General features: G+C 38.6%; 1 pseudogene; it reads left to right on the top strand.

The window, feature by feature from the left end:
• Window positions 1–3,182: 3,182 nt before the first annotated feature.
• LOC135201977 (uncharacterized protein DDB_G0271670-like) lies at window positions 3,183–6,621 on the top strand (annotated as a pseudogene).
• The last annotated feature ends 15,151 nt before the right edge of the window (window positions 6,622–21,772 follow it).

Here is a 21,772-nt window from a genome sequence, read left to right as displayed (position 1 = left end):
TTTTTTGCCGTGTTGATTTTTAGTCCTAGGACTGTGCATTTGTTTTCAATCTGTGTTATCGCGATTTGCATGTGTTGGTGGGCTCTATGCCTGTCTGTGCTGAAACCAAAGCACACAAATCATCTGCATATATGAAAATTTAAATTCAACTCCATTTGGGTAAGTGCTGTTGGCTAATTTCTCCATTAGTATATTGAAGAGGAAGGGGCTGAGTATTCCTCCTTGAGGTGTTCCATTTTCCAGACTGAGGAATTCGGAGGTTGCTCCTTGAAAGGTAACTCTGGCTTGTCTGTTTTGCATGTATCTTTTGGTCCATGCTAGAAGGTTGCCTTTAACCGTCTTGTTGGCTAAGGCTGCCAGGATAGCAGCTGCACTTGCAAGTTCGTAGGTTTTTCTAGGTCGAGAAATACTACGATTGCTTTCTTGTTATTTATTGTGGCCATCACATCTGCTAGACATTCCTGTGTGCCTATCCCCTCTTTGTAGGCATATAAGCGGTGGTGTAAGGGCCCTGTTTTCCACAGCCGTCTGTTTAAAAACCACCATTCTCTCTGCCGTCTGTTCTGTGGCAGCTGATGAGAGAAATGGGTCTGTAGGCGTTGGGCTCCTTTGGTTTGGGAATTGGTTGTGTGTTTTGTTGGTTCCATTGTGTGTCTGATCTGCTCTGTGTACGTTCTGTTTATTGTGTGGAGATGCACTGTTTTGCTGCGTTTCCCATGTTTTTTAAACATGCTATATGTAATCATGTCTGTTCCTGGTGCTGTGCTGTTCCCTTTTGGAGGGCTTTGTCAAGTTCTTCATTGGTGAATGGTGTGTCCGTGTCATCAGAATTGCTGCAGGCTGTATTGATGATTCTCCATCTTCCAGGATTGAGTGCCACTTGTCTTTCTCGTGTGACTGGTGGTAGGTGAATTGATTTGGTTCTGTCTGCAAAGTGTTGTGCTAGTCTGTTTGCTTCAGCTTGAGGGTTGGGATGGTGTGCCTGTGTTTGGCCTGGTCTTTCCTGATCTGTTGAATTCCCAAACCACTTGAACATCTTTGCAATGGGGCGTCAGTCGAGTGGTTTCTGAGCACCATTTTAGCCAGGTTTCCTGCTTAACCTCCTTAGCAGTTTGGGCTGCGTTGGTTTGCGACTTCTCTTAGGATCGTGTGCAACTCGTCGGTGGGGTTCCTTCTGAATATTTTCCTTATTCTGTTTACTCTTGAGTTTCATTTCTTTGATTCTAGAGTTGTAGTACCAACTGTCCTTGTGTGGGGTGTTGCATTTGTTCTAAAGGCTTTCTTTGGCATGGAAATGTTTGCTGCGTTGTGCAGGCTCTCTACAAAGTCCTGTTGGAGCGTATATGTTAGGGCTGGATTTTGAATGTACTGTGTTGCCCATGTGTTCATGTGGTTTTGAAATGTTGGCCAGTTTGCTAGTCGGTCTCCATCCTGCCGGAGGGGGCGGTGGTGGGGGAATTTTCATTATCTTTAGTTTTGTTTCAGTTGCAAAATGTCACTGGTTAGTGTTGGGTGCACTCTCCATGTGCAGTCTTCTTTCAGGTTTCCAGTTATGAAGCTTAAGTCTAGCCTGCCACCTCGTAGGTGTGTTGCTTCATTTGTGTCATTTATTAGTGCAACGTCCGGAAATTCTTCCATTAGGATGTAGTGTGTGTCTGCCTGTTGCATTTGTGTGCTGTCTCGACTGTAAGCATGGGTGGTGTGCATTGAAATCTCCTGCAAAGAAGGTGTTTTCTCTGGAGGCTGCACTGAAGAGGTTCTCTCCTTCAAAGATTTTCATGCCCTTGTAGATATTGTGTATGGTGAGTGACGTGTTCGCTAGTCTTATTGAGGACACTTAGTGTGTCTCAATCCATCACCACAGTTTATGTTTCTTATTTTTTCCGAGGGAATTGTTGTTTTTATTAGGGTGATCAGCCCTCTATTTGAATCTGTATGTGGAGTTTTATAAACTGTGTATCCTTTGAAACTCGACGCCATCTTGTCTGATGTCTCTAAGCTCGAGAGACTTACGAAGAACCCTACGGAAGAAGACATCAAACGCGACGCCAACCGGGTCATCGCAAGCCGTGAATGCCGCTACGAATGCCACACACCCTCCCGCCCATCCAAGGTGACTACAGCCTCGGCTACCTTTACGGGAACGTGAAGACCCACAAGGAAGGCAACCCCCTACGCCCGATCATCAGCCAAATGCCCGCCCCGACTTACGCTCTGGCCAAACGCCTTAATAAAATTCTGACCCCCTACATCCCCTCCAGGTACTGCCTCACCTCATCGGTGGAATTTTTGGAGAGATCCGCGACTCCCCCGGTGCGGAACCATGGCGTCCTTAGACGTTGAGTCCCTATTCACCAACGTCCCAGTCGACGAGACGATAGGGATCATCATGGAGCGGGTATATAGGGAATCCCGATATGAGACCCCCTAACATCCCAGAAGACTCCTTAAGAACCCTGCTGGCTATCTGTACGAAGAGAGCCCCTTTCACCACCCACCGAGGACAGATGTACCGCCAGAAGGACGGCGTAGCGATGGGGTCCCCCTTAGGAGTCCTCTCCGCTAACTTCTACATGGGAGAAGTGGAAGAAAGGGTCTTCTCGCAACACAGATGTCCCCGCACATACGCACGCTACATCGATGACATCTTCGTGCAAGCCGACTGCGAGGATGAGGTAGAAGCCCTTCAGCAGCAGTTCCTGCAGAACAGCGCACTCAACTTCACTGTCAGAGTACAGCTAGCAAAGACGATCGGCTCCCCTTTCCTCGACGTCCTTGTCACGAAGGACGAATCAGAAGGTTGGCGAAACTACCAGTTTACCACCAAAAGCCTAACGAACCTCAGGACTTTGTTGTTCTGAATGGTGATAAGCGGGAGTGTCCTGCGGCGGTTTCAAGAACCACCACCAGTCAGGGCCTTCGTCAAGGAGGGGGCCCACTCTCGCCAGCTGTTCGACGCATTGGCAGGACCACCAACACCTCGAACTCGACCGAGCATCCCAGATGCTAATTAACAATGGGTAACTCGAACAAACTCGTAAACCGAGAAACTCGAGCCGCCCTTGACAAGTGGTACATGACGGGGTGTAGGAAGAGAAGGAAGGAACATTCCGCCCCCGGAGGATATCAAACTTTTCTATAAAGCCTTCATGCACCACCAATACAAGGAAGAAGAAGCAGCCATGAAGAAAATAATAGAGGAACACGTCCGCCCCCATGGAGGAAGGAAGAGAGTGTCCCTCATTATTTACTACAAAGAATCGGCGTACAAAAGACCTCCTGATGAAGAAACAACCCCTCCCCACCGGCAGGAGACCCCCTGAAGCAGTCCAACGTCGTCTACCGATACGTATGCCCCGCCCAAGGATGCCCTGGGATTTACATCGGCATGACGACGATGCGCCTGTCAAAAAAAGGATTTCCTGCCACAACAGGAGGCGCCATTAGGCAGCACGCCCTTGCAGTACACCGCAGAAACATCACGAGAGACGACATCGTCAGGAATATTAAGATCATCGGGAGAGCACCTGACCCACGAACGTCTGCGTCTCCTAGAAGCGCTGCTCATCCTCGAGGAAAAGCCTCCCTCAATACCACCCAAGAAGCATGCTTCCTGATACGACAAATGTGTGAGGAGGACCACACCCCTCTCCCTAACGAAAGTACCAGCGCGCATGGAACGAACACCGGACATGAGAATAATACCAGGGGTGACGTCACGCAGGTAGAAGCCAATCAAGAGGCTCCCGGTGATACCCCCTACCTGAGAAGGTCTGCAAGACTCGTCAACGCCCGCCGTATGAGTCACCTTCCCGGGAACCAATAAAAACTCGACCTACGGAGAAGAGAATGCTCTGACCGTACTGGAGAGTCGCAACACCACGATAAAAGGAGAAGGACTCGCCACTGGAATTCAGTCCCTCAGCAGTTATCGCTTGATAATGTCCTGTCGATCAGGAGGACGTCGCGTTAGAGAGAGAGAGAGAGAGAGAGAGATGAGAGAGAAAATTGTATAAGCAATAATAAATCAAATGACTCAACCGAATTTTACCATGCCCTTTGGTGCGTTGCTCGCCAGTCTAAGCAACAAGGAGAAAGCCGTCATCAGAAAGATAGAGAAGACTCTTTGGATAAGATTAATAGTGCTGAAAAGCAGCAGTCATTTTTAACAAACATGTCTACTAGAGGGTCTCCTTCCGAAATAATTAATAATAATAATAATAATAATAATAATAATAATAAAAGTGTATTCACGAAGACTTATGTTTTCCGTCGTCCAGTCCGGAGTGGTGTCTCTTACAACTAGCGCTTATATCAATATATAGAGGATGAAGGTACCTAAGGTTAGAGTTTCTAGACGGTACGTAACGTCCCTAGGTTGGAACTTGCCATCCCGAACGTCTCGTATCATAAATAGGATTTTTGAACGTATAGGGGAGGGCTGATAATAATGATAGCAGATTTCGAACTCTTTCTCGGCCTCTGTATTCTCACGCTCTGTTAATTGCGCTTTGCGTGATAAATAAAGTAGCAAATTTGCCGATAAATTAAACGTTCTTTTGTAATATAACTATTAAACCCTCAGATTTGAATATTCAACTATATATATATATATATATATATATATATATATATATATATATATATAGATATATATCATATATATATATATGTAATTATATATGTATATATAATATATATATATATATATATGATATACATTATATAATATATATATATATATATATATATATATATATATACTATAATACATATATATATATATATATATATATATAGATATATAGATATATATATGTATATATATATATATATATATATATATATATATACATATATAATTACATATATATCGTATATATATATATATATATATATAGTTGAATATTCAAATCTGAGGGTTTAATAGTTAATATTACAAAAGAACGTTTAATTTATCCGGCAAATTTGCTACCTTTATTTATCACGCAAAGCGCAATTAACAGAGCGTGAGAATACAGAGGCCGAGAAAGAGTTCGAAATCTGCTATCATTATTATCAGTCCCCCTATACGTTCAAAAATCCCATTATGATACGAAACGTTCGGGATGGCAAGTTCCAATTATATATTGTATATATATATATATATATATATATATATATATATATATATATATATATATATATATACATATATATATATATTATATATATATATATATATATATATATATATATATATATATATATATATAGATACATATATGTATCATATATATATATATATATATATGTATATATATATATAAATAGATACATATATATATATGTATCTATTTATTCTTAGGTTTTTATATCATTTATATTCGTTGTAAGTATAATAAGAAGATTGACCGACTTAGCATTATGATGATCAGTTATATGAAAATTCTCTCTCTCTCTCTCTCTCTCTCTCTCTCTCTCTCTCTCTCTCTCTCTCCTTACACAACTACACATTCAGGTTCGTTGGAAGTAGCATAGAAATTCGACGGATTAGTCAAGTTCTCTCTCCCTCTCTCTCTCTCTCTCTCTCTCTCTCTCTGTATGTGTGTATGTGTGTGTATTGCGTGACATTGGCTTTGCTGTAGCAACGACGAATCGGTGTTGACACGAGGAATGGATGTGTGTTTGTATGTGTGTATGTTGCGTCTCTCCTTCAATATCATTTTGTGGAAGAAGAACCTGTAGCCTAAACTCCTATTCTTCTTCTCCTTCTTCTTCTTCTTCTTCTTCTTCACCTTCTTATTCTTCTTCTTCTTCCCCTTTCTTTTCATCCTCCGTTTCCTCTTCCTCGTTTTTTTCTTCTTTTTTTCTTATTTTCTACTTTTGCTTCCTTATCCACTTAATCTTTTTCTTCTTCCATTTCTTCTTATTCTCCTTTTTCTTTTTCTTCCTTTTCCACCTAATCTTTTTCTTCTTCCTTTTCTTCTGATTCTCCTTCTTCTTCTTCCTTTTCCACCTAATCTTTTTCTTCTTCCTCTTCTTCTTATTCTTCTTCTTCTTCTTCTTTTTCCACCTAATCTTTTTCTTCTTCCTCTTCTTCTTATTCTTCTTCTTCTTCTTCTTTTTCCACCTGATCTTTTTCTTCTTCCTTTTCTTCTTATTCTTCTTGTTCTCCTTCATTTTCCGTCTTCTTCTTCTTCTTCATCCGTTTCTTCTTATTCTTCTTCTTCTCTTTCTTTTCCTCCTCCTTTTTCTCTTCCTCTTTTTCTTCTTCCTTTTCTTCTTACCCTCCTTCTTCCTTTTCCACTTAATCTTTTTCTTCCTTTTCTTCCTCCTTTTCTTCTTATTCTTCATCTTCTTATTCTTCTTCTTCTCCTTTCTTTTATTCCTCCTTTTTCACGTCCTCTTTTTTTTCTTCCTTTTCTTCTTATTTTCCTTCCTCTTCTTCCTTTTCCACTTAATCTTTTTCCTCTTCCTTTTCTTCTTATTCTCCGTGTTCTCCTTCATTTTTTCCCTCCTCCTCTTTCTTCTTCTTCTTCTCCTTCTGCTTCTTCTTCTCCTTCTTCTTCTTCTTCTTCTTCTTTGTGCTTGATGAACGAGAACTCCTCCTTGCGCCTGCCCATCGGCTGCCTAAGTTAATGATAGATATTCATCAGTGAGGAGAAGGAAGCAGCAGTCATTATATGACAAGAACTTTTGCGTATCGGAATTTTGGTTCTTGGGGGAAAGAGAGTCAAGGGGAACATTCTGGAACTTGGCGCAGTTTCCAATCAGGGTTGCCGTTTTGAGGAATTTCGTCTACTAGTGTGGCTTTCTGCCGATATCTGGCAACCCTCCGTGGCTTTTCCGAGCACAGGCTACGGCACTGAGGAATAAAATTCTTCACCTTGCCTTTTTATGTTTTATTATGAAAATAACGTTATAAAACATATCCTTTATTTTTCTTCGTCAAAAATACTTTATGCAAGCTAGTGACGTGTAGTTTATTTGCGGCAGGAAAGTAATTCTACATCGGAAAATACGCAGTCTAATCATTAAATTTTCTGCATTTTAACCATTAAATCATAACTTGACGTAAAACTTAAGAACTGCTTATGGGGACACTGCTAAAAGCCACTGATGTTTCTAATTCATTGCCTCTCAAACTAGTGTACGATGATGCGCTCCTATTCTCGGGTTTTAGTTTTCTGTAAAAGACCTTTTTCTGTCCGCCCTTATTCGCAAAAAAACTACAGAGACTAGAGGGCTGGAGATTGGTATGTTGATCAGCCACTATCCAATCATTAAACATACCAAATTGCAGCGCTCTAGCCTCCGTAGATTTGATTTTATTTAAAGTTTAAAGTTGGCCATAATCGTACCTCTGACACCGCTGTCGATATCAACAACAAAGGCCACCAACAGATCGGCGCAATTTTTACTTGTTTTAAGAGACTCCGAGATTTTGGCGACCTTGAATCTTAGACCTGAGTCGTCGTGATTCAACAATTCGTCATGAGGGAGAATACGATTACGATGCTCGAAGCTTAAATATTATATTTTCTCTCTCTCTCTCTCTCTCTCTCTCTCTCTCTCTCTCTCTCTCTCTCACAGACACACACACTGTTCAACTACTGAACCGAGAATAAACATTTTTGTTTTTTCTTTATAAGTTTAAGGGGAGTCATCATCTACTTCATATAGCTTCTTATAAGGCTTCTTAAGAATGTAATGAAGACGTTTTCTCTTCTCCAATAGATACAAATATCTAATATGAGTGAACTACGCAGTAGTGTGGAAAGTGACAGTGTCAGTTTCAGGTTAGTCATAAAAAAAAAAAAAAAAAAAAAAAAAAAAAAAAAAAAAAAAAACACCGTAGCTGCAACCCCTTTCATTCCTTTTACTGTACCTCCATTCATATTTTCTTTCTTCTCATCTTCCTATCCATCCTCTCCTAACAACCATTTCATAGTGAAACTGCTTTAAAGTTTTCCTCCAATTACACTGTTCAAACCTACTTACTCTCAGTTTCCTTTCCAGCGCTGAGTGACCTCATAGGTCCCAGTGCTTGGCCTTTGGCCTAAGCTATATAGTCCATTCCATCAATTTCAGCGCCTCAGTGGCGTGATCGGTATGGTCTTGGCCTGCCACCTCGATGGCCGCGAGTTCGATTCTCGGGCATTCCATTGAGGAGTGAGAGATGTGTGTTTCTGGTGAGAGAAATTCACTCTCGACGTGGTTCGGAAGTCACGTAAAGCCGTTGGTCCCGTTGCTGAATAAACACTGGTTCCGTGCAACGTAAAACCACCATACAAACATTACAAACAAACATTCCATCAATTTCATAAAATCCTTTCCTCCCTGGCGAGGTATAGCCTCCACGAGTCATATACAAATAGCATAAAGTGGATTGTTCTATTTTTGGCAGTTCATTTGTATATTTAAGAATTTAGCGAATGCTTGCATCTGTATTCATGCAGACTCTTACAAATGGTCGCATTGTGTTAATTCGTTTGATGAATGACTGAATTTCCAGTATATTTTATCCCTGATCTTTTGTTCAATAGTAAAAGTCATGACCTTCCAGAGGAATCTTCAAGTTTTATAGTTTGTGAAAGAACCGGTTTTCCTGTGTGAAAAATGAGTTACAGGTGGTACAGAATGGTACAGGCAGGTGGATATTTTTTTTCATGTCTAATACATTTTCTAGATTGGTTTCAGGAGCCATTAATGTAACAGCAATCTAGCTTGCCGCTCGTGTAGGTCGAGTGTATATATATATATATATATATATATATATATATATATATATATATATATATATATATATATATATATATATATTAATATATATATATTATATATATTATATATTATTATTATTATATATTATACTATATACATAACATACGTTGTTGTATATATAATATATATATAATGTATATATGTTGTATTATATATATAATATATGTATATATTATATTTTTTGTATATATATATATATATATATATATATATATATATTATATATAGTATAATATATAATATATATATATATATATATATATATACCTATATATATATATATACTAAGCCTCATTCCAAGTACTTTAATTTTAATAGATTAATATCAGTTTTAGGTTAGGATAATCAGACGCAAAATGTCCACTTCACCAACACTCACTCCACCGGCTCTCACTCCCCTCTGTCGCCCATGGACCATTCGTAGCAAGACCCTCCACATAACCAGGGGCTTGTGGCGGGGGGGGGGCCTTTCTCGATTTTGGTGGGCATTAGTAATGTAGTGGTGACTCATGGTATTTCTGAGTAGTCCGGTTAAATCTCTAACCTTTTTTGTGGTGCTATGAGCCAATCAATTAGTCAATTCTTTCACGACCTGTGAGTCCCAGAAGTTCCTTGGGCTCATATTTTATTAAGACTTCTGGCCTTGTTCGACCTTGTCCAGTAATGACTTGTGGTTACGCGACACATGCTAGGAGGTTTGGTCAGGTGGGTCAGTTACTACTTTATTGGATTGATTTGTGGTACAGGTCTGCTGCAACATTTCTTGTTAGCATGACGTGTGATGATCTGCCAGATTGAGGATAAAATCTAAGGCGGTTACGAGACATTTTTCATTTCTTTCTATGAGGTTAATTATCGTATTGTTCGAGAATATATTCTGTGTCTTCATTTATAGATCTATCTCTTCATTTATAGATCTATGTATTATTTATTTTTTCATTTATTTAACTATTTACTTATACATCCATTTTATTATTTTTGGCCAAACCCAAACCCAAATGTATCAGTGAATCTTATCTATCACCCAGCGAACTTTTTCCTGCGGTTAGGACTAACATTACTCCACCGGTATCATAACAAACCTTACATTGAAAGTTTTTTTTTTTTTGCACTTACAGAATCGTGTGTTCATATGGAATTACTAGCTCGTTCTAATAGGCACTCATTCATTTAACATCTTAAGCAACATTGGTATGGTGTCATTTCAGTAACTTATTTTCGGGAAACTGTTTTCCGAAAGCTTTCTGAACAGATACATAACAGTGGAATTTGTTTTCTTCACTATTACTATTATTATTATTTTTTTTTTTTTTTTTTTTTTTTTTTTTTTTTTTTTTTTTTGCTCTATCACAGTCCTCCAATTCGATGGGTGGTATTTATAGTGTGGGGTTCCGGGTTGCATCCTGCCTCCTTAGGAGTCCATCACTTTCTTACTATGTGTGCCGTTTCTAGGATCACACTCTTCTGCATGAGACCTGGAGCTACTTCAGCCTCTAGTTTTTCTAGATTCCTTTTCAGGGATCTTGGGATCGTGCCTAGTTGCTCCTATGATTATGGGTACGATTTCCACTGGCATATCCCATATCCTTCTTATTTCTATTTCAGATCTTGATACTTATCCATTTTTTCCCTCTTTCTCTTCAACTCTGGTGTCCCATGGTATTGCGACATCAATGAGTGATACTTTCTTCTTGACTTTGTCAAATCAACGTCACGTTCTGGTCTATTTGCACGTATCACCCTATCCGTTCTGATACCATAGTCCCAGAGGATCTTTGCCTGATCGTTTTCTATCACTCCCCTCAGGTTGGTGCTCGTACCACTTATTACTGCAAGGTAGCTGATGTTTCTTGCACAGGCTCCAGTGGAGGGCTTTTGCACTGGAAATCATGCCTCTTTTGTACTGGTTCTGTGCAAGTGCCGGGCATTCACTTGCTATGTGGTTTATGGTTTCATTTTTCGTATTGCACTTCCTACATATGGGAGAGATGTTATTTCCGTCTATCGTACTTTGAACATATCTGGTTCTTAGGGCCTGATCTTGTGCCGCTGTTATCATTCCTTCAGTTTCCTTCTTTAGCTCTCCCCTCTGTAGCCATGCCAATTGTCATCGCTGGCTAGTTCTTTAGTCTGTCTCATGTATTGTCCGTGCATTGGTTTGTTGTGCCAGTCCTCTGTTCTTTCTGTCTTTCTCCTGTCTCTGTATATTTTCTGGGTCTTCGTCTACTTTTATTAGTCCTTCTTCCCATGCACTCTTTAGCCACTCGTCTTCACTGGTTTTCAGTATTGCCCCTCAGTGCTCTGTTTTCAATGTTGACGCAGTCCTCTATACTTAGTAGTCCTCTCCCTCCTTCCTTTCGTTGTTAGGTATAGTCTGTCCGTATTTGCTCTTGGGTGTAGTGCTTTGTGTATTGTCATTTGTTTCCTGGTTTTCTGATCTATGCTGCGGAGTTCTGCCTTCGTTTCCATTACATATTCCTGCGCTGTATCTGATTACTGGCACTGCCCATGTGTTTATGGCTTTTATCATATTTCGGCGTGAGTTTTGACTTGAGTATCGCCTGAGTCTCTGCATATATTCTTTCCTGATCGTGTCTTCATCTCTTGGTGTTTATATCTCCTCCTTCCATTATTCCCAGGTATTTGTATCCTGTCTCATCTATGTGTTTGATGTTGCTACCCATCTGGTAGCTTTATCCCTTCAGTTCTCGTTACTTTGCCTTTTTGGTATGTTGACTAAGGCGCATTTTTCTATTCCAAACTCCATTCTTGATGTCCCCAGATACAATCCTTACAGTCTGGATTGAGGTATCTATTCCTTGATGCTCTTACCATACAGCTTGATGTCGTCCATGAACATCAGATGGTTGATTTTGTTGCCTCTTTTCTTGAGTTGGTACCCGGCATCCATCTTCTGTAGTACTTTTGTCATGGGAATCATGGCTACTACGAAGAGTAGTGGGGACAGTGAGTCGCCCTGGAAGATCCCTCTCCTGATATTAACCTCTGCTAGTCTATTCCAGAGCTTGTAAGTATTGTATTCCAGTTGCGCATTGTATTTTTGAGGAAGCTGATGGTATTTTCCTCTGCCCCATATATTTTCAGGCATTCTATTAGCCATGTGTGTGGTATCATGTCGAAGGAGTTGGGTTAGGTCCTTCAATAGACTTAAGTCAAGTTAAGCAACACTGGGGCTGGTCAGTCGTTGGATGGGCCGTGACCGCTCTCCTCGGCGTTGATTCCTTGGAAAGGATCTTTACCATAATTTCCTCAGTCTACTCAGCTGTAAATGAGTACCTATCCCTGATGGGGTAGGGTCCAGCTATGGGTTAAATAGCAAAACTCAGCAATGATGGAAAGAAATGAAGGAAAATAAACGACAACGACCGTAAATGGGAACCTCTGGCAACAGAGGAGCTTCGTCCGGCAACCAGGTATTCAACCCAATTGAAGGGGAAGACGGTCAGGTACTTGGAGGTCGTCATCCAGCAACTGATCACCACAACGAAATTATTATTATTATTATTATTATTATTATTATTATTATTATTATTATTATTATTATTATTATTATTATTAAAAGTAATTGCTGCCTCAGCTGCGTTAATTTTATAAAGGTTCTTCTCTATTTTTTCAAATTTTTGTTTTCTCATTGTTGCTTAAACTGGTGAGCAACGCATCGAAGGTTGGCATGACAGTTACCTAATTTGACATGCCAACCTTCGGTGCGTTGCTCACCAGTTTGATCAACAATGAGAAAACAATAATTAGAAAAATAGAGAAGAACCCAAGAATGAAAATGTAAAAAATGAATAATGTGCATGTCAAAGAGTATGGAAAACTTATTTTGAATAAAATATAGCTTATCAATTTTAATTTTCGTTGGTGAAACAACGCTCTATTTGACCATAGATTTTAGCGTGTGATTAGAGTAAGCTGGAGGTCGGATCACACCCTGTTTTAGATAACATGCTAAGAAAGGTTAGGATGAATATACTAAACGGTTAATATATGAATACCGTCAGTTTTGATAATATTAGAAAATCTTACCTAACTTGACATTGGTAGCTATCGATTATTACAGGAAAATTATCTTGATTTGTCAAAATTTATCACATTTACCAAGCACATTGATATTCTTGAATATTGAATGGGCCAATCTGCGTAATTTCAAGTTTAGTTAAGTTTGTTGACCTCAGTTTAATTTACCTTGGTTACCGGAGAATAAATTCTTAGAAACGCAGCACTTATCATGAACAAGTGAAACATAATGTAATAACTAATGCAACTGAATAAGTAAAATGCGCTTTGTAAAGAGTGAAACTAAATGTAATGAATAAACCAAACAAAAACTTCTTTCAGTTTTCTTCTGAAGATTGAAAAAGAAACCCACAAAATTACTGTGTTTACAGTGTTTACTTACAAGTATTTACATTTTATTTTACTCGACACTCGAATACCTTCAGGCCCTATCTGTGGCCATTTTTCAAGGGATGTGTAGATGGGCCTTGACCCAGGCTGACAACCTACACATCTCCTGAGAAAGGGCCACAGATAAGGCCTGAAAGTACTCGAGTGTTGAGTAAAACAAAATGTAAATACTTATAAGTAAACACGTTATACACAATAATTTTGTGGGTTTCTTTTTCAATTTTTCAATAATGAAATATGTTGATAAACAAGTATAACTGGTTTTTGGAGAAACAGAAGAAAGTATTACACGTAACATCAATCAACAATTTCAATAAACTATTTATTGGCTGTTAAACCGCCAGTAAGAATGGCAAGAAAAATTCTAATTACAATTAGAATTCGCAGAAGCATTTGCTATCACTGTTCTCGAAATGTAAGGAAGAATTATGTCCGTATTGTTGACGAGTTCCATTTTTAATCTCAAAGTGAAATTATTCTATTCGGTGCAGAGAGCTCTTTCGACAAAATAAAAATATGCATTTGTAAAACAGACGGTCAAGTGTCACGTAATTTATTTATTGTCGTTCGGGGCAATAATGGAACAAGGAATTTTTATGTTCCTAGTGGGAATAGCACTTCTCCTTTTGTTTTCGGCACCTTTTGTCGAAACCCGATTAGTTTCTCTCTCTCTCTCTCTCTCTCTCTCTCTCTCTCTCTCTCTCTCATGGAAAATTTAATTTTAAATACTCTGTATACCGTCACTTTCAGCTCTTTCATTTTGACGGTAAGAATATATGTATATACATAAATATATACATATATAGTATATATATATATATATCTATATCATATATATATATATATATATATATATATATATTATCACATCACCGTGATCATATAGATCATTCGAGCTACAAATGTCCTTCAATCACCTCCAGTGGACGGCAAAAACGAAATCAGGACGCCTAGTGACAATATATCAATTCCGAGGTAGAGCGAAATAGACGTTAAAGGACATTTGTAGCTCGAATGATATATATATGTATGTATATATATATATATATATATATATATATATCATACATATATATATATATATATACATATATATACTATATATATATATATATATATATATATTATATATAGAAAGAGAAAGAGAGAGAGAGAGAGAGAGAGAGTGAATGTGTGTGGTGTGTGCCTGCGTGTGCGGGCGCTATTTTCGGATGGACTGCTAGCCCCACGCCGTGCACCAGGGTCTATCGTGCCGACGTCGTCTGCTATTTCATGATGACCACCATCCAATTACTGACCAGACCGGACAGAGCGTTGCTTTGCCTCTGTGATTGGACGACCTTAATATTTTTTGATAAGTTATCCGAACACATTAGAAAAAAAAAAAACAAAAAAAATTTAATTTTAAATCATCGCGAGATTTATAGACGTTTTAAAAAAAAGCTTTCTCTCCAGCTACCTAGCAAAGTTTGACATGTACGTGTTCGTGCACTTCACCACGTAACCGTGCACACTGCACTGAGTACGTGAATGAAAGTGGTATGCACCCGCACACAATATATACATAATATATATATATATATATATTATATATATATATATATATATATATATATATATATATATATGTATATATATATATATATATATCATATATATATATATATATATATGCACGTAAGTCAGATGGAAGAAAGATAATATGAAAGGAGGTGCAGTAAAAGGAACGAAAGGTTACAGACAGGAGCCGAAGAGACTTTGCAAGAACCTTAATCTAATGGCTACAGTGCACCGCATGAGGTGCTCTGACGGCTCTACCTCCCTACGTGGTACAGTATGCAGCAAAACTCGAGTGACCCGATTTCAGTGATTTTCGTTCAAAAAGTGACTACTGGCAACTCTTACCTTCTTCACATTTCTAATGACACTGAATTGCAACGGCGCAACATTTTGGAACTTCGCTCATAAAAAGATACAGTTCATTTAGCATGGTTTTATAGTATAATGTTATATATTTTTTTATCAAAATATAGCTAGGTCATTAGAAAAAAACATTAACCACCTTAGGTTTTTAATCATGGTAAATATGAAAAAGACGTAAATATTAAACGAATTTTTACATGTTAGCCATCATAGTATTTATTTAATGTAATGAACGTAACGGAGATGTAGTTGTGTGGGCGTGGCCTAACATTATACGTCAACTGTGGTCATTTGCCAAACATGGTTGGAGCAACCCGACAGCGACCCGGAAACGTCACCCCCAACAAGGAGAGCTATAGTTGAGCTGCATCTCGCCAGATTTTCAAAAAAAAAGGACATAGCTAATCGTCTTAATATCAACAAGGACAACTGTGTATAGATGGCTTAAAACAAACACGATACAACGACGGAGAAGGATTGAAAAGCCACCCACCCTAGATCTGGGGAGACCCCGCTGCACAACAACCGCAGAAGAAGCGACAAGTGTTAATTAACTTTGATAACCAACACCCGTTTTCGTCATCATTTTCAGTGAAACGAGAAACAAATATACAAACATCAGTTTGACACTGTAAGACGTCGGTTTCGAGAAGCTGGTCTTCTATGTAGAAACCTGCGCTCAAGCCTCTACTTCCACAGACGCATATGGACTCGTCTCGGGTTTGCGCTCGAATATCTGTCCAAGAGCGAGCAGTTTTGGGAAACTGTTAAATTTTGTGACGAGAAGACTTTTTGCAACGACCAACAGGGAAGACTGCACTGCTGGCGTCCAGGAAAAACCAGGTATGAACATTTACTTATTTTGCCTTATCTTTTTACGTGGTAGCCTAGGTGTGATATACTTTGTATTATAGGCCTAGTCTGTATATATGCTAAAGCTTTAATGAATAGTACCTTAAACTCTTACACTGGTTTTTAAACCTGCTGACAAATATCTATAAATGGAAGTTACGATGTAATCAGGGAGAGAAATGCAAGAAGATATAAATTAATCTGACCTAGGTGGGAGTTGGGATTGTCATTACTGAGGAAGCAGTTTAAATGTCTATAAAATCCGCCTCCGCGTTCGACCGCCTGCGCTTCGAAGTGTTGCTTGGCTTTGCAACCAGTCGCAGAGGAAGTTCGTGCTAGCTTTCCTTCGAGTCTCGTGAATGTTTTGAATACACATGGCACTGACTTAAAAGTCGTTAAGGTTACTATGCTATGACAACTTTCCTTATGCCTCTTTTCCGAATTCATAATATATACTATTAGGCCTACAACCAAAGATTTCTTTTACTTATTTTTTCACTGTAAAACTAAGTCTGGCAGAAAAAATACAACTGACGTAGCTGTTTCTAATATTTAATAACGTTTTGGTTAAATGCATATTAAGAACTGTATATATATATACATAGTTTTATAGAATAAACCTTATAGTGTTTTCTTAACAATGCACTTCAAGTCTTAAAAGTTAAAAGTTCGGTGTTATAGCAATATTACTGAAGTATGGCTTAATAAAGCGCCAGTTCTTTTTTTCTAATCCATAAGATCTATTGATGAGAGGAAAGAACTGCAGTTAAAACAGTTTCTTTTATATTTTAAAAAGTAAGCCCACTGTCATTGTTTCTCTCCGAATATCTGTAAATTTTATATTTTCTCTAAAATCCTTCTCTCTATTTTTTTCAGATTTGAGGATAAATATGTAGAACCAAATCGACGAAGTGGGAGGATACCGCTGGCCTTTGGGGTTGGTTGGATGGCGTCTTGCGGACCAGGTTGCTTTAGTGCCCAATCCATGAGCGATTAAATGGCAGGCAGTATGTTGACATTCTCGACGATGGTGCTGATTTCCATCTGTTAGATGCTACTGATTCCGGAACCAAGTTGCCCATATTCTTGGCAATGGACAACTCCTCTGTTCATAATAGCATGCCAGTAGAAAGTGTTACAGCAGCATCCAGAAGTTTATTCGGATCGACTGCCTGCAAAATCTCCGGATCTTCAATCCATTGAAAATTTATGGGCCATTATGACAAAGGAATGGGATGGCTCCGTTCTGAACAGTAAACAAGCCATCATAAGCCATTGCTTGTCAGTGTGGGAGTCAATGCGTGGGGAAAATATTTGCAGTAGACTGGTTGACAGATATTCCTAGACGCTTAATTCGGAATCGGAATAGACAACCTAGGCTCACATACTAAATATTAATTAACCCTCTCTCTCTCTCTCTCTCTCTCTCTTTTCCCTCTCTCTCTCTCTCTCTCTCTCTCTCTCTCTCTCTCTTCTCTCTCTCTGCTCCTCTCTGTATGTATGTATGTGTAGCTATATTAGTATGACGTGTTTTAAAAGACGAGGTTGTGTTTACTCTATTTGTTTTTTGCTGGAATTTGTATATTATTTTTCACAGGGGACCTATGTATTTCAAAGAATTATACGTATTTTTTAAAAAATAATTATATTGGTATACCATTTACTTAACCTATACCGTTTTTATTATCAATCATATTCATTGTTTGCTACTTGGTTTATTAATGCCTTTACTAGTACCGTTATTATTATCAATCATATTCATTATTTGCTGCTTGGTTTATTAATGCCTTTACTAAGTTACATTTCTTGAGATCTACCTAAGATTTCATTAGACCCAACTGGCGAAGGGTGCATAGTGGCCCGCCAATGGCTTAGCTTGCCTTACCCGTAGGCCAAGTGCACTTCGCGCTTCTCGATTATATCATTCTCATTAAGCCTATAGGCCTATGAAGAAATAATGACGGAAGTATACCACACCAAGACTGTGGAAGAATTTCACAAATCCTGCTTTATGGTCTTATAGACACCCTTCATAAGTTACAAAGATTTGATGCAACTTGTTGCTGTCTGGAATATAGCCCAGTATGTTATAAAGCCAATAGCATTGGCCTAGCCATTATTGTTTATAATACGTTGCAGTTGTCATTCTGTAGAATCTGCACTCGACAGTTGTAGCTGATAATATCCGACCTGATTATAGTCTTCCATTCCTAAAGTAAAAGTAAAATAATATATATTAGTTGTGTTTCTAATAGCGAAGATTACTCTTCACCTCGCTTATTTATTCAGTTATTTATTATTTACTTTCTTCAAACTGAAGAAACCCTCGGGAGACTAGACTTATGTAGCACTAGCTATAACCTAAGCCTAAGCCATAATTTATTGCAAGTATCGAAATCATGATCTCGACTAACATTTGCTTTATACACAAAGCCACAAAATCTAAAAAGTAATAACTTCGAATTCATATACCAAATGCACCCATTTTTATCATTAGACTATGCTCTGCTCAACTTTTCTCTTGCTCTCCATCGCGATGTCCTCTTTCACAGTGTCCAGACTGACGATTCCACACGACTCGTGGAAGTCACGTGATCTGAGGTTTTCATGCTACAGTAACGTATTTAGTTTTCGTTCAGAAATATTGTAGCGTGAAATATTTTTGGTTTTCAGGTTCCAATATATTTCATTATAAGATTCTATATAACAAGTGACCAACTTTTCTCATATATACACGTTTATAAAATACGAGATTTAATACTAAGTGGCAACTTGAGAACAACGCTTGTCCAGTACAAAAATAAAAAAGTCGCAGAGTTTTGCTGCATACTGACAAGTAGATATATTTAGCAGTTTCTGTGTCCAATGGTAATCAGCTATCGGCAATGTGGCAATGTTTCAGCCTCTTTTATTTTTTTTTAAAGGGAAAATTGGCAGTTAGTTATCAAGAAGAAGGCACTGGATATATCCTCACTTGTTACATAAGTTAATTGGCGGTTAGCTATCAGAAGCAAAGCATTGGCCAAAGCCTCATTTATCACAGCTAAAATGGCAGCTCGCCATCAGAATCAAGGTATAGCGCTAATAACCTCACCGTTGATAGCTAACATTATAATTACCTATCAGAAAGATCAAAAGCATTTTGTACTGGTTTTATTTTAAACCGTTAACGGAAAATGGTTCGGCATGCGTTGATCGATGAGAATAAATATGGCCGCTCGTCTCAGATATTCTTGAAACGAAGTGAAATTGTTCAAGACTGGCCCGGCCCATCTTAAAATACAAAACAACCCGACAAGTGAAAGTTCAAATTCTCTGATTTAGCTCAGAGAGAGAGAGAGAGAGAGAGAGAGAGAGAGAGAGAGAGAGAGAGAGAGAGGTGGGGTGGGACTAGGTTGTTTGGGATAGGTAGGAATATGGGAGGTAGGGTGGAGGCTCAGAATGTTGAGAGGTGAGTGTTTGTAACAGTATTTTCGTCAAATACACGGTAAAAAAAAAAAAAAAAAAAAAAAAAAAAAAAAAAAAAAAAAAAAAAAAAAATAAAAAAAAAAAAAAAAAACTCTCCGAGTTCTATAAAACTACCCACCCTTATGCGTCAAATGCACAGAAAAACAAATTGTTTCTTGTTCTATAAAACTACCCATCCTTATTTCTGTTTTAGTATCAAATCCCCTAATCACGATAGTTTCCTGTACCAGTAAGAAAAGTTTTAGGTATAATTGCATAGGTGGGTGTTTGTGACAGTATTTGCGTCAAATACACAGCACAAAAAAATTTGTTTCTCCTTGTTCTATAAAAACTTCCCATCCTTAATTCTGTTTTAGCATCAAACCCCCTAATCACGATAGTTTCCTATACCCAATAACAAAAATCTCAGGTATTTTCGGTAATTGCCTCCCCACAAAATACATCTGGCCTTGATATGCTCCACCTTCATATTGATATCTGTCGCAATATAGTACAGTGTCCCTGGAGAGTGACACTTGTGGTTGAAGTTCAGAAACAGATATTTTGTTTTTGTCCTCTTCAATATTTCGCTTACTTAGGGTTGTCTTTTGAAAGTATGAGTCGTACATCCGAAAGACAGCCATAGTCATAGACGGGAAATTAACACAAACAAATTATTAAAAAATCGCCTCAAGGGCGTGGTCGGTATGGTGTTTGCGTGCCACCTCGTTGGCCGCGAGTTTGATTCTCGGGCATACCATTGAGGGGTAAGAGATGTGTATTTCTGGTGACAGAAGTTCACTCTCGACGTGGTTCGGAAGTTACCTAAAAGCCATTGGTCCCGTTGCTGAATAACCACTGGTTCCATATAACGTAAAAACACCATACAAACAAACAAATAAACAAATGTAAAAAAATAAAAATGATTTCTTTCAAAATTTATGGTTGTGGTCAGTCCCAACGGAAATTAGGAATATTTACTTAATAGCCCGCGCTTCGTTTGGTGTTAAGAATCCCTACTTTAAGAGTTAATAATAATAATAATGATTGGGGATACGAACACCACCACCACCAACACAACCAACACAACAAAAACAAAAACAGCAGCCTCCTTGGAAAATACGCCTGGAAAAACTAATCATGGTAATGAGATCTGACTTGGGTAAACTGAAAGAGATGGCAGAAAAAAAGGCTAAGAAGCAAGAAAACAAGGGAGGAACTGAACGAGATTATACAAAGTTAAACAAGAGAGGGGAAAAATAAACCAAAATAACCACAATAGAAGATGTAAAACAGAGGCTTAAGGCCAAAGCACATAAGATCCAACGGTACATGAACAGGGGATAAGGGATACCAACAGAAACTAAGTATTCGGAACTAACCAGAAAAGACTATACAGCCAACTAAGAGGGGAAGACCACCACCAAGAAATTCCTGAAGCCAAACCAAGTAAGGGACTCTGGGAAAACATATGGAACAATCCGGTATCACACACAACAAGCATGCAACATGGCTACAGGAAGTCAAGGCAGAAGAAACAGGGAGAATAAAACAAAGATTCACAGAGATCACGACAGACACAGTCAGACACCAACTAAAGAAAATGCCAAACTGGAAAGCCCAAGATCCCGATGAAATCCATGGATACTGGCTCAAAAAAACTTAAAGGTCCTACACCCACGAATAGCAGAACAACTCCAGCATTGTATCTCAAATCACCATGCACCCAAATGGATGACCACAGGAAGAACATCCTTCGTAGACAAGAGTAAGGAAATATAGTCAGTAACTACAGGCCTATCACCCGCCTACCAATAATGTTGAAAGTCACTAACAGGTATCATCAGTGAAAGGCTATGCAACTACCTAGAGGAGACAAAACACCACCATCCCCCACCACAGAAAGGCTGCAGAAGGATGTAGTAGGGGCACAAAAGATCAGCTCCTGATAGACAAAATGGTAATAAAGAACAGTAGGAGAAGGAAAACCAACCTAAGCATGGCATGGATAGACTATAAGAAAGCCTTCGACATGATACAACACACATGGCTAATAGAATGCCTGAAAATATATGGGGCAGAGGAAAACACCATCAGCTTCCTCAAAAATACAATGCGCAACTGGAATACAATACTTACAAGCTCTGGAATAAGACTAGCAGAGGTTAATATCACGATCAGGAAAGGAATATATACAGAGACTCAAGGCGATACTCAAGTCAAAACTCAACGCCAGAAATATAATAAAAGCCATAAACACATGGGCAGTGCCAGTAATCAGATACAGCGCAGGAATAGTGGAATGGACGAAGGCAGAACTCCGCAGCATAGACCAGAAAAAACTAGGAAACAT

Source organism: Macrobrachium nipponense, chromosome 30, assembly GCF_015104395.2.
Source record: "Macrobrachium nipponense isolate FS-2020 chromosome 30, ASM1510439v2, whole genome shotgun sequence".
In the NCBI taxonomy this organism is placed as follows: domain Eukaryota; kingdom Metazoa; phylum Arthropoda; class Malacostraca; order Decapoda; family Palaemonidae; genus Macrobrachium; species Macrobrachium nipponense.
This window is presented reverse-complemented; position numbering and strand designations above follow the sequence as displayed.